The sequence below is a fragment of the Cololabis saira genome, chromosome 3 (genome assembly GCF_033807715.1).
Source record: "Cololabis saira isolate AMF1-May2022 chromosome 3, fColSai1.1, whole genome shotgun sequence".
In the NCBI taxonomy this organism is placed as follows: domain Eukaryota; kingdom Metazoa; phylum Chordata; class Actinopteri; order Beloniformes; family Belonidae; genus Cololabis; species Cololabis saira.
The window spans coordinates 25,031,227-25,043,569 of NC_084589.1; the positions used below are offsets into that span (position 1 = coordinate 25,031,227).

The 12,343-nt window shown below is 39.5% G+C and overlaps 1 protein-coding gene across 1 annotated transcript in view; it reads left to right on the plus strand.

The window, feature by feature from the left end:
• The first annotated feature begins 298 nt into the window (after window positions 1-298).
• The window catches only part of galnt1 (UDP-N-acetyl-alpha-D-galactosamine:polypeptide N-acetylgalactosaminyltransferase 1), a 55,394-nt gene continuing 43,349 nt past the window's right edge, over window positions 299-12,343 (plus strand). Inside the window, exon 1 of the mRNA XM_061716764.1 lies at window positions 299-805. The gene's annotated coding sequence lies outside the window, so the exon portion shown is untranslated. The remainder of the gene's footprint in view (window positions 806-12,343) is intronic.

Here is a 12,343-nt window from a genome sequence, read left to right on the forward strand (position 1 = left end):
TTTCTATTTCAATTTTGCTTGAAAATAAAATAAGAAAAAATATAACAGCAAGCTTTACTTTATCAAAAAAAATATACCTGTTATTACATTATAAAAACATTAAAAATATTACCATTGATGTAATTTGTGGCTTTTTAGCTCCAGCTTCATCATCCATCCACACAATCGAAAGCTTTCCGTCAGGCACGTTTGAATTTCTTAACTCATGAAGGCATGTTCATTGTCCTACTCAGTTATTTTTGGGGTTATGCAACAACAGAGGATGGGATCAGTCATAGAATTTCTTCCGGGTTGAAGTAGTCAGAGGGGAGGGAGGGATGAGCAGAGAGATGCTGCCAGTGTTTGCTCTGCACATCAGCAGCAGCCAGATTGCTCTCCCTCAGCCACAGAACCAACCAGCCAACCAGCCAGTCATTCATTCAGTCATTCAGTCAGCGGGAGAGACCAGAGACGCCTCGTACTGACCGGACTGTCACGCTGGCGGTCTCGCTGTGTGGATGTATCTTCTAGTAACGCGTTTTGACACTGGACTGTCCTCTTGTGGCCACATGCAACGTGACAAACAGCCAGGCTTGTGTTTCTTTAGGCAGCTGGTTTATCTCGACGGTACGGACTGGAGGGACCTCTCTCTCTCCCTCCCTCTCTCTCTCTCCACTCACACCGTTAGCTCGCTAGGCTAACTAGCCCGCTAACTTAGCCCTGATACTTTGCACGGTTATCAGTTTTCTGCCTCGCCGCTAGCCTGCGGTGTCTCTTTTTTTTTTTTGCGCCACAGCGGCAGGACCAAGGCGGCTCATCACTCCAGGTAAGCAGACCCCCCCCACACCCCTCCCGTGTGTTGTGGTCCCTCCACCCCCGCTTGCACCGCTGGCTGGCCGCTGGAAGCAGCAGCGACCCGGCTGCTGCTGCCGCTGCTGCTGCGGCGGCTCGTGTTGACAGAAGCAGCTGGGATGTGATGATGCGCCGTCAAATGTCACTCCATCTCTCACATATTGTTGCCGACATGACCGCAATTGGAATATTTGTACTGAAAGATGACCCTTTTTGGAATTCTCAGGAAGTGAGCTTGAAAAAAGACTTTTTTTAGCCAGCAAACGTCAGCGTTCAACCTTGACTGCTGATGTGCAGTCAAATCGACGCACGTAGACTACGGCGTAGGGTACGCGGCGACGCGCACCCTACGCCGTAGCTCTCTGCGTCGGTGTAACGCGGAACCATAAATCAGCCTTTTAAGTGAGCTGCTGCCAGGTTAATATCATCTCATACATGAAGCCGCATTTGACTGCAGTGAGGTTGGTTTTCTTTAACAGTTTATTCAAATGCCTGCTGCTAACTGATGCCGAGAAAAAGAAACGGCAGTCCATATTCAAAGTTAATTTGTATATGTACAGTGGACTGTCTGTAGTCTTCCTGATGGTCATTTCCTCTTTATTTTCTTCCAAATATTTAATAAAGAGCTTCGGTGTTGCATCACAACCTGGAAAGGTGAGCCCTAAATCATGAGTTTAACCCCTGGTCTGTGGATAATTTGTTTCCAGTGTCTGTTAGAGGTCAGATGATTCAGTTTTGCCTTACATAAACAGGAAAAAGAACCTGTTTTGTCCAAAATGGACCAATTTTCCATGCTGTGCTGTAGACCTCTTGGCAAAACTTTAATCACATTTTAGGTATCGAAATCTAGTTGAAGGCTCCAAAAGGTTTCGTTTCGATTGAAATCCATAAAAAAAGGTTTCAGACTAATTGGTTGACACATAGATGATGGGCTAGCATGCGTATAAGTGGGAGACTTGTGCATGTGAAAGAACCAGGCGAGAATGATTGTGCTCCTGTGAGCATCTATCAGCAATGCTGTAATTACCTCACAAGATAAGGAAATGAATTCCCTATCAGCCTAGGACCAGTCACTGTTACAGAGAAGACGGTGAAGCTTAAAAGTGACAGGAATGAATGAATTAGCCAGAGCATATTATTTATCCTTCGCATGTGTGTGGTCTTTCCTGCATGAGGGCAGTAGGAGTGTTGCTGCAGAGCTGTTGTATCTTTGTGCTACCTGTAGCATTGATAGATTTGTGAACATGAACTGAACGCTTGGATCATTTTTAACAGGAACATCCGTGTGGCACAGTTAGGCAACATAAAAGAGGAACTGACTTGATGGAGACGGTTGGTCATGTCAAACGCTTTCAATAGAATGCTTAAGTTTTAGGTTTGGACATGTGCAGTTGTCCTGGCATGGGGTTGTCTCCTGTTGCTAACTTGCCTCTGAGCTGTATCTGAACTCGGGCTCGTGTTAAAGCATGACTACCCTGCATTGAAAGGAAATGAATCATGTTCCTCATTTCAAGGCCATGGAGTCGGTAGATGTGTTTCCTGTCCTGTGTGTGTGGACTGTGTATTCAGGCTACAGCAGATGTTCAGTTATGTGTGTGTGCGTGCACATATGTATGTGCGTGTGTGTGTGTGTGTGTGTGTGTGTGTGTGTGTTTGTGTGATAACTTATTAAAGATTCTTCAGTGAAAAACCTTTAGGTCAAACTCAGGGATATACATTTGGATTAAAAGAACATCAGACTGTCTCTTTAGATGTAATACTAAATGACATAAATGAAGGCGTCACATGTATGAATCATAAAGCATGTGTTTTTAATTATGTCAAGAGTTTTAGCTTATATTAAGTGTATGTGCAAGTAATAGGTTATTTATGTCTCCTTTGTTTAATGGTAATATAGGTGATTGTAACTGTTGAAAAAGTATAATTTTGGCAATAACTAATTGAATCTGCACAAAGTTCTGAAGTCTGAGGTATATCTGATTTACTTTTCCTTGATTTTTTTTGTGCAGCGTCAAGTGAAAGTGAAGGAATCTTTGGTGAAAGTCCTGAATATATCCGCTCTGATTTTTTGTGTATTGGTGTTTGTCATCAAATGTGGCGTTGGTGCATTTACTGCTTTGAGCTGGTCTGGAACAATAGCTCTTTTCTGGCCCATGTCTCCGGAGGGAGGCAGCAGCATTCGACGTTCCTGGCACTCTCTGTGCCAGCAAGGCTTGCTTTAGGATTTGGTTTCCACAGCCACCTGGAGCTCAGAGTACAGGAATGCCATTGTTCCTCCTTTCAGATTATGGCCGGATCAGACACACACCAAAACATCCAAACACACACATGCACATAAACACATGCAAGATAAACTCAAACATGTCCCTCCGTCCCCCAAAAACTTAGGTCACCCTGTTTTGTTACGTTACGTTGCTTACATAAATAGACATGCAACAGTTACAGCAGATCTTTATTCTTTGCTTTTCTATATCTGTAGCCGCAAATGACACCTAATAACTGTCCTTTTTTTTCATTTTTAGTCTGTATCAGTGATTATACAAAATTAAAGGCTTGTGCATGAAATAAAGAGTGGGTAGAAATCCAGCTAAGTGTCGAAGAAATTATTGAATTTATATAAGGTGATTACTTTTGATTGTTGGCAGCCATTTTGCCATCAAATTACAAATTCTGATGGCAGTTTCCCAATCTTTACTGTTCAAGCAGGTAAATTAATACACTGACTGGGCCCAGTTTTACAAACTATAAGACTTGGATCTTGTCTCTGATAGTGGCTGATGGCCTCTACCGGATGTGCACAGACACTGCAGTGGGTTTTAGAGACAACTGAAACTACACTGATAACTCAGAGACGTTATCCCACAGTAGTGGGTGCACTTTGCTATTCACACTTAGTGGAGGCAGGAAGGACTGGTTTTATACTATCTGCATGTGAACATATTTTAGAGTAGAGGTTGATAATGCTTGGTTGCTTTTCAGGGATTACTCCAGAGTTAAAACAACCCTAGGTCTATAATAACATGGTAAGGATTGTAAACTTATGTTTGGGACCGAAACAGCATGAATTGAAGCAGCTTTGAGTTTGAATGGAATATATGTTTGCAGCAAAATGGGAATTAATATAAGTGTGGGATGCAAAGCTAAGCCTCTGACAATAGTGAAAGTGAGGCTAGGATCCCTACAGACAAACTGAGTTACTTGAACTTTTCATGTGTACAACAAATGTACAGGCATTTCTGTCCGGGCACTGCCATCTTGTTGTCTTGTCATAAGTCCATACGAGTCAACTTCTATTACAACTGCAGGTGCTGTATCAAGTTCTGATGTCGCACAAACTACTGTAAATTGAAACAAACGATAGATGATTCATGGCCTCTGGCTCTAACAGTTTACCATTTTGACACAAATATATAAGTACTGATCCAAGAACCTGAGCGGTGACCGCTCATCCTTTTGTGTCTGTTGTTGATATTTGTACTTGACTTGCTAAGTCCACTACCAGTGTATAAAAAATCCTATTTATATACTCTTACATATGCAAAGTTAAAAATGTGTTTGTATGGAGGGACTCTAGCTATACTATCTCTTTAGTATCCATTCTCTATACCCGCTTAAGTTCATGTGGATTCACGGCAGTCAGTTAGAGCCTATTCCTGCACGCTATGAGCAGGGCTCGTACTGAAGTAGAATTACATTTTTGAGTCTTGTTGGAAGCTTAAATAGGAACTTATTATGACTTATTATCGACCTATGTCATTTTGATCACTAATGAAAGTTAAGCCTCCTTACCATGGACCTGACCAAAATGTATGTCTCTTAATTCATCTTATTAGTATGGCTTTCAACCTGATTTTATTTACCCTCAAGACATTTAACATGTGACGGTTTTTTTCACAGCTGACACTTTGACATGTTGGCAAGAAATGTGGCTTCTTCATTGTGAAGGTTAACTCTGGCACTAAAAAGAACTTGTCTATTGTTCATGTCATTTATTAGGGGATTGGATCGCCTAGTCCTACAATAGAACTCATTACAGTCTGCCGTGAAAAAAAAGTTAATTTAGCAGACATTGCCAGCCCAGGGAGACTTCTTTCAGTTTAGCGTGGAGTCTCTTTCATTGCCGTACCTTTAGTCAGCAATGTACAACAATGTACAGCAATGTCAACGCATTTCAAGCAATTCTAGTTCATTCTTTACCGGAAAAATCTTCCAACATTATACCATTTACCAACTATGCAAAACAATTATCACTGTTTTTGCAACCAATGATAATTGTCATTCCAGATATTACCTCTGACTACCTGATTATCGCAAGCAGCTGTTCACATTAACACATCATTACATGCCCTACTCAACTCAACTCTATTTATAGAACATTTTTCAAGCAGAAATGCAAATCTACTTTACAGAATAATAAAAAAAAACAACTTAAAAGGGCAAAGTGTGGAAATTATAAAATATTAAAGGAATAACATTGAAGCAATTAATACACAAAAATATCAGTATAAGTACCGTTAATCTCTTTCAAAAGTTTTTAGCTTAGTCATACAAGCATAAAGGGTGTCAGCGTTTTGTACCAAGACTGGGATCTGGTTCCACAGGAAAGGAGCCTGAAACCTACAGGCCCGACCCTCCATTCGACACCTGGAAATGATAGAAACCAGAAGGGAGCCGGTGTAGAGTTCTTGTTAGGTTATAGGGAACAGTAAAGTCTTCAACAAAATACATGTCATCTTTTTTAATTATATTGCCTAAAGGAAGCATGTACAGATTGTCCCTTTTTGATGAACCTTTACACTGATTAACTTAATTAAAAATAAAAAAAGGTGGAAGCATGCCAAAGTTCTCACCACCATTTTTGAGCGTTCTTTTTTTTTGCCTGGCAAACCATGTTCAGTTTGTTTGTTTTTTTATGTTTATAATGTTCCTACCATTTGGAGCCTTGGGCACGACTTATCTTGATTTCAGTATTTCAAGACAGAAAGGTGATATACGAGAGATAAAAATAGAAAGGTTTCATAATTCTCCTCTGTGATGTAACAGTATGTTGGAAATCTGAACGGCTCGTTTTAGAGTTTCCGGTTGATAGTCACTTCAGTCATCCAGATATATGCCCTCAATCCAAGAAAATATGATTGTTGTTTTAATAATATGTCACTTTTTATCTGTTGTTTGTTGTTGTAAGGTATTTATCTGGTCTGTAATATAACATCAACTGCTCCACTTGCATCCGGTAGCCAAGATTTATCTTGAACCTTACAGAAAGTCTCGTTGTTTGGTGATTGGTGGTTTAGCTAGATCAGATAGCAGAGACTTAAAGGGTTGATCCTAAGACAAACTGAGAGACACAGAACGCAGAGGGCTGAGGAAAAGAGACCCATTGGCAGCATTTCAGTTTTTCTGGCTCTTAGTCATCTAGGATTTGTAGGCAGTTTCAGTTGTATGTGTGTTTGCATGGAAATGGGCATATGTGCTCCCTTATGTGTCTGTGTGTGTCCTCTTCTCTCCAGCAGGTCACATTAGGGATAGAGTTGCATAAAAGTGGGTCAGTCAGTGCCACCAGGGCGTCTTGCCAGCTCTCCGCTCCCTGCTGTTAGACTAGAACCAGCTAACGGCCAACACATAAATCTTGAGTGCGTGCACGTGAGATCAGTATATCTGTGTAGATTGTTCACAAGGGTTTATTGATGGTGTGAAGATCGTGCTTTTTGTTACTCAGTGGCCGAACATGTCTCTGTCTTGTTCGCTGTACTTTGACTCTTCACAAATAGCTCTCATAGAAATATTGTAGCAGTGAAGGCAAACAGAGCAATAAACCTTAGTAACGGTAAATTGCTGTGTTTCAGCTGCATATATAGCCTCTACAGATGATTCAGAGGCTGTCACATTCCTTATTTCTCAGCTGGATGGACACAGTGCTTCTGCTGGCTTAATGATAAGGAAATAGGATTTAGAGCAGTATTCAGTGGAGGTTTATTTCAACTCAGAGATGCAGTCTCTTGTTTTCTGGATTGGTTCTTCTATTAGATGGAATTAATAGTCTATTTCTGTTCTTAGCTTGCTTGCCTGTGTCCCTGTGTCGTTGAATAGAAATGTCACCATGAGTTCAGAAGAAGACAGAAGAAATACAGTATGACACTATCTTAAGATCGTATTATATCATGGTTCAACAAAATCAACTTTAATTTGTGCCAATTATAAACAACAAAAACAAAAAAAAACTGCTGCTCCGAATCAAGTGATGGTCTTTGTTGGATAGTGAGCCTATCAGATTTTTTTCCTCTCTTTTTATTATTTTTGTTTGTGTATGTCAGCTATGAAATGGCCGTAACCTTATACTGGTATTGTTTCCCAGAGCAGGGTAAAATGCTACAAATATTTATATTATTGATTGTTATACTTGCTCCTGTAATCATGTTCCATGTGCAGATACATGCTTGTTATTTGAGATAATTTGTGATCCTTATGAACTTGTGGTACCATCATCTTATGCTGCAGTTTCCTTCAAACTTTATTATTCCCTCATCTTAACCGCTTTGTCTAACATTGTTGTTTTGTTCGATTACATAATTAACAGTTACTTGATTAGATGGTTAGAGGGGTAGTGAATTAAGTAACAACAGCAGTCGCCAAGATTAGTAATTTGAGGATATTGCATTTGGGGGTTTTGTTCTCATTAGCTATATTTGTAAATGCAACAGCAAGCCAAATATCCTGAATTCAGCCCTGTGCGACTACATAAGCAAACAACCGCAAGAAAAAATAAAGAAATCTTGTCAGCAGGATAAGAAAGAAATGACTATAAACTGAAATTCTGCGAGTAGTGAAAACAAAATAAATGCTAATGTTTAAGACACTTGTTGAATTTATAAATAGGCATCTTGCTTAAATGTTTACCCACATCAGTGAATAGCTTGATAACATGTCAGCACTGTGTTTGTATATTTGTCCAAGGGGCCTATTGAAGCAACTGGAAAATTCATCCATCCATTTCCTATTCTTTTCATCTTCCATACATGTATATTTAGAGTCATGAGGGCTGAAGCCTTTTCCAGCTGTCATCAGGTGGGTTTAAGATGGAATAATGTGGCTTGAAGTCCTACTAGTATGTTAGCAAAAGGGGTGATTTCAAGTGGAACATTATATTATAACTAGATTTGTGTTCAAAAGAAAAAAAAATGATTGGAAAAAACATATTTACACGTGCAGTACAGAATATGTATCGCTGTATTATTATCAGTCCAACATAGCTTCAGAAAAAACACAGTTCAGCACTTGTGTACCATGAGGGAGAGCAGCCAAACAGATGAGTTTAACAACAGCAAATATGGATCCACAAAAGAGCTGCAGTGCTGAATAAATCAGTATAAAGTATGAATCTATTCTACATGCTATGAAAAGAAGGATGATGAATAAGCGACCTAACAATGAGGAGAACCAGCGCAGAATAGATCTGGTGTGCTGGTAATTTACCAGTGTTGGCTTTGCCTTGCTGAAGTTGTTTTCACAATTTTGTAAAGTTTTTTTTTTTTTTATCACATATAAGACTAAAGCCAAACCAAAGGTGAGATGTTAATACTTAATGCCTCTAGTGCCTATATGTCATTACTAAGGATGTCCTGATCGCATTTTTTTGCCCCGAATCCTAGTCCAAGTCATTTTAATTTACTATACACTTATACTGAGCCCTGATCCAACACTTTGAAATGTACATACATCAGCTCTCTCCTTTCCATAAAACCAATTCCCAAACTACAATAAGTACGAGTGGCTGTAGCACTGCATTTGCTGTCCAATTTGAAACATTTCCAAATTGCAGATGTGTCTGAATTGTTGAGGAGCCTGCTTCAAGTTTGTGCTTATTTTTGTCAGCTCACTTTTATGGCTACTGCTGTTTCTCTAGGGTGAAACTTACACCTACTCCCCACCTCACATGAATTGTAATTATTAGTGGGGAAATTAGATAATGTAATATAGTGAAAAGATCTGATAATTTCCTATTGATTTTGATCATTGGGAAATCATGTGAAGAGCTCTTATTACTGATCATGTGATTGGATCGGGACATGGGTAACGATTACTAAACATAGATGTTGTTGTAAAAGTAGTGTGGTAACTGGCCCCCTTTAACACTGTCCTCTTTCCTTGAACGGCCCCTTTGACTGTATGACTGACTGGTTTTTAAAAGGATATACTCACAGGGCTGTGGTAGTTAGTTAGGCCATCCACACACTGTCACTAGCTCCCCTATTCCCGGGGTTGTTGGAAAAGTTAGTTTTTATTAGTTGACTGTCTTGCTAGAACAGATCTCCTCACTCACCTACTGGATTGGATGGTTTCTTCTAATTGTATCACCTTCCAGGATCATTTCACACCTTGCTGTAAAAACCTGGAAGTGATCTGTCATAACGCCATTGTAGCACAGAAGGAAGTGGAATAAACAGGAACATGCCCAGATGTACTGACTTTAAGGGGTCTAACTGCCTCAACTGTCCCACCTTGACTCAGGGGCCACGTTTACACGTAGCCGGGTATTTACAAAAACGGATATTTTCCCCTCTGCGTTTTCAAAAATATCCTCGTTTACACGAACCCGCATGAAAACGCTGTTAACGTCATGCCAGCCAATCAGAATTCTGGAAAAAACATCAACAAATGACACGTGTAACTTCCAGTTAAGGCTGATTTATGGTTCCGCGTTACACCAACGATTTAACGCGGGACCATAATTCAGGCTTTACTTCCAAGACGGAACGAGAGTCTGAGAGAATTTAAAACAGGTAAAATAAAAGAAAATATTGACGGTGGCCAAACAAATTGTAAACACAGGTCGCACTCATGACGCTGCTGGTAACGTTTCTGTCGCATAATGTGACGTAAATCTCCGTTTTCCTCCGTTTTCTCTGTTTAGACGCAAATGTAAAAACGGAGTTTTTGAAAATCTCCACTTTGGCCGGAGTTTTCAGAAATGATCGTTTTTGGGGGCTTTGACCTCCGTTTTCGTGTAAACGAACGGCCAAAACGCATGAAAACGCCTCCGTTTTTGCTCCGTGTAAACGGGGCCTGAGTGGTATACCAGGCTGCACCATAGTGTTTGTTTGCTAATAATGCCAACTCTTCTATGTCTTGTATTTATTAGGCTACAAACTCATATTTACACAAATTATTACACAATAAACAATAAAGGACACTAACTTAAGCACCGTTTTACTAGGGCCTAAGTTATCCTGCATGAGTCGTTGTGTGCTGAGTTGTTGTATTATGTGTAACACAAAGCTGTAAGAGCCTTATTAAACATTTAGTAAGTCATATGGACTGTAACACCTTTGTCTGTCAGGGTGGAGTAACCTTATATGTTGTGTTCTGCTGATCTCCAACAATGTCCTTCATTGTGAATGTGGGCAGATCATATGTGTCCGTATGGTGCATGCAGCATCTGTTTCAGTCTAAGATACCACTTTGCAGAAAAGAAGTTGGTTTCCACGGTGACCAACATGCTCCTCACCCATCCCCCCCAGTTGCCACAGGGGGAAGTGGAATCTGTCCAATTTCTGCTGACTCAGTTAGAGACGAATGCATGACACATGTACAGACACAGGCCTCTTTTTACGCTTCACCTAGAATTATCTTTTGCACGATTCTGCAAGGTTTTTCTCATAAGACTTTCCAGTTTATAAAATTTGATTGTCATACAAATAATTGTTATGCAACTTATTTCGGCTTTTCCCTGAAAGGGGTCACCACAAAGGATCATCATGTCCCACATATTGATTTGGCATAGGTTTTACGTCGGATGCCTGTTCCGATACAACCCTCCCATTTATCCCAGCCTGAGATTTGCGCTATGCGACAACTGGCTTGTGACCCCTTTAAATGTGATAAATTATTGACTTTCCTTTTGCAGCTTACCTTGATGCCACTGATATTAGTATAAGCTTTTATAATGATTTATCAACTTATAAATCTCTTAGGAAGAATAAGACAAACAGAACACAAATTACAATGATATATATTTCTGTTATGTTCTGTTATATATTGAAGCAGCTCATCCAAGTATTTGATTCAATAAGAAACCCTATAATGTTCAGTATGTGACAGTTTTCTCTGTCACATACTTTCTTGTAGTAATGCGCATTTGCAGTAGGTCCTGAATGCATGCAAACATGGGAGACAAATGATTTTGGGTTATGGTCATGGACGAGGCAAGTTACATAGTTACTTTTTTTCACAGCTCTAAAAGTGATTGCAAAACCCAATTGAACTTGGATAATTTTCTGAAAGCTTGTGTAATTTTGATATCCGCTGTGGAGAAAACAAGTTCATACTAGTGTATTACTTGATATCGCACAGCAGAAATGAAACATGGGGAAGATTGGTTTTACACCTACAAATGTCAAAAATTCCATCTGAAATATGTCAAATAAAGTAAATTTGAGTGCTTCCAGGAGCCAGACAGAAGAGATTGAAAATGCATGAAAGTAAAGTATTTTGTGTATATCTTTGCATGGTGACACTATAAATCCCTAACTCTGGATTTAAATCATCATGAAATGAACATATAATTTGTTTGATTCATGCATTATAATTGTTTATGAGCTAACGATGACTGGCAACACCTGACAAATTGCTTTTTAGCTCAAATAAAATTTGATTTGACCCTTTTATTACCATACAGAGGTGCTATGTTGTACTTCCTATGTGAGTTGAATCTAAGCTGTAAAAGCTTTTCATGAAGAGGAATAAGCGGATGTGTTAGTACAGCGAGGGTGGAGTCTCTCAGTATCTGTGTGCTGTCTTTGTATGACAGAGGGAACTATCTGTGCTGACCTTACGCTGACAGTTAACACAACACAGCAATCCATCACTAGCCTTTATCTTCCACCAGCCTGCATCTCTGAGCATCACTGTTTCTGTGTGTGAGAACGGTCAAATCAGTATCTACAGTATATCAATAATTGATACATGTTGATGGATTACAGAACAACACATTCATATTTTTCAGAGCAAGTCAAGATCAGCCATAAATGCCATGCACTCCACAAGTTAACATACACAAGTGTATCATTATCTATCAGAAACTAGAAACAGAAACAGAGTTATACAGGCTACGCATGCTCCATGCTCATAATTCTTTAGAAAGTTTGTTTTATATGTGTTTTCTATGTGCTGTGTAATTAGTCCAAAGTCATTATATAGGTCACTGCTATCGCACCACAAGGCAAGTAGAGACAGCCAGAATACTGCTACTATAATTTCTAAGGAAGACAAATCTGAATAAAATGTGTTGACAACAATTCAAAGTGAAGCATGAGCTAACTTGATGTTGAGATGTAACTTTTCTAATCAGTTTATTTTGAAGTGCAGTGTATTGAAGTGCAAAGCTTGAGTTATTTCATGTGATAATACTGTATCTGGAGCTAGTCTTGCTAGAACAGTCTCTTCAAAAACAGATCGAGATTGAAATAGAAGTGAAAATTGGTGTGATTTCTTGAAGGCCCATTTATTAATCCCA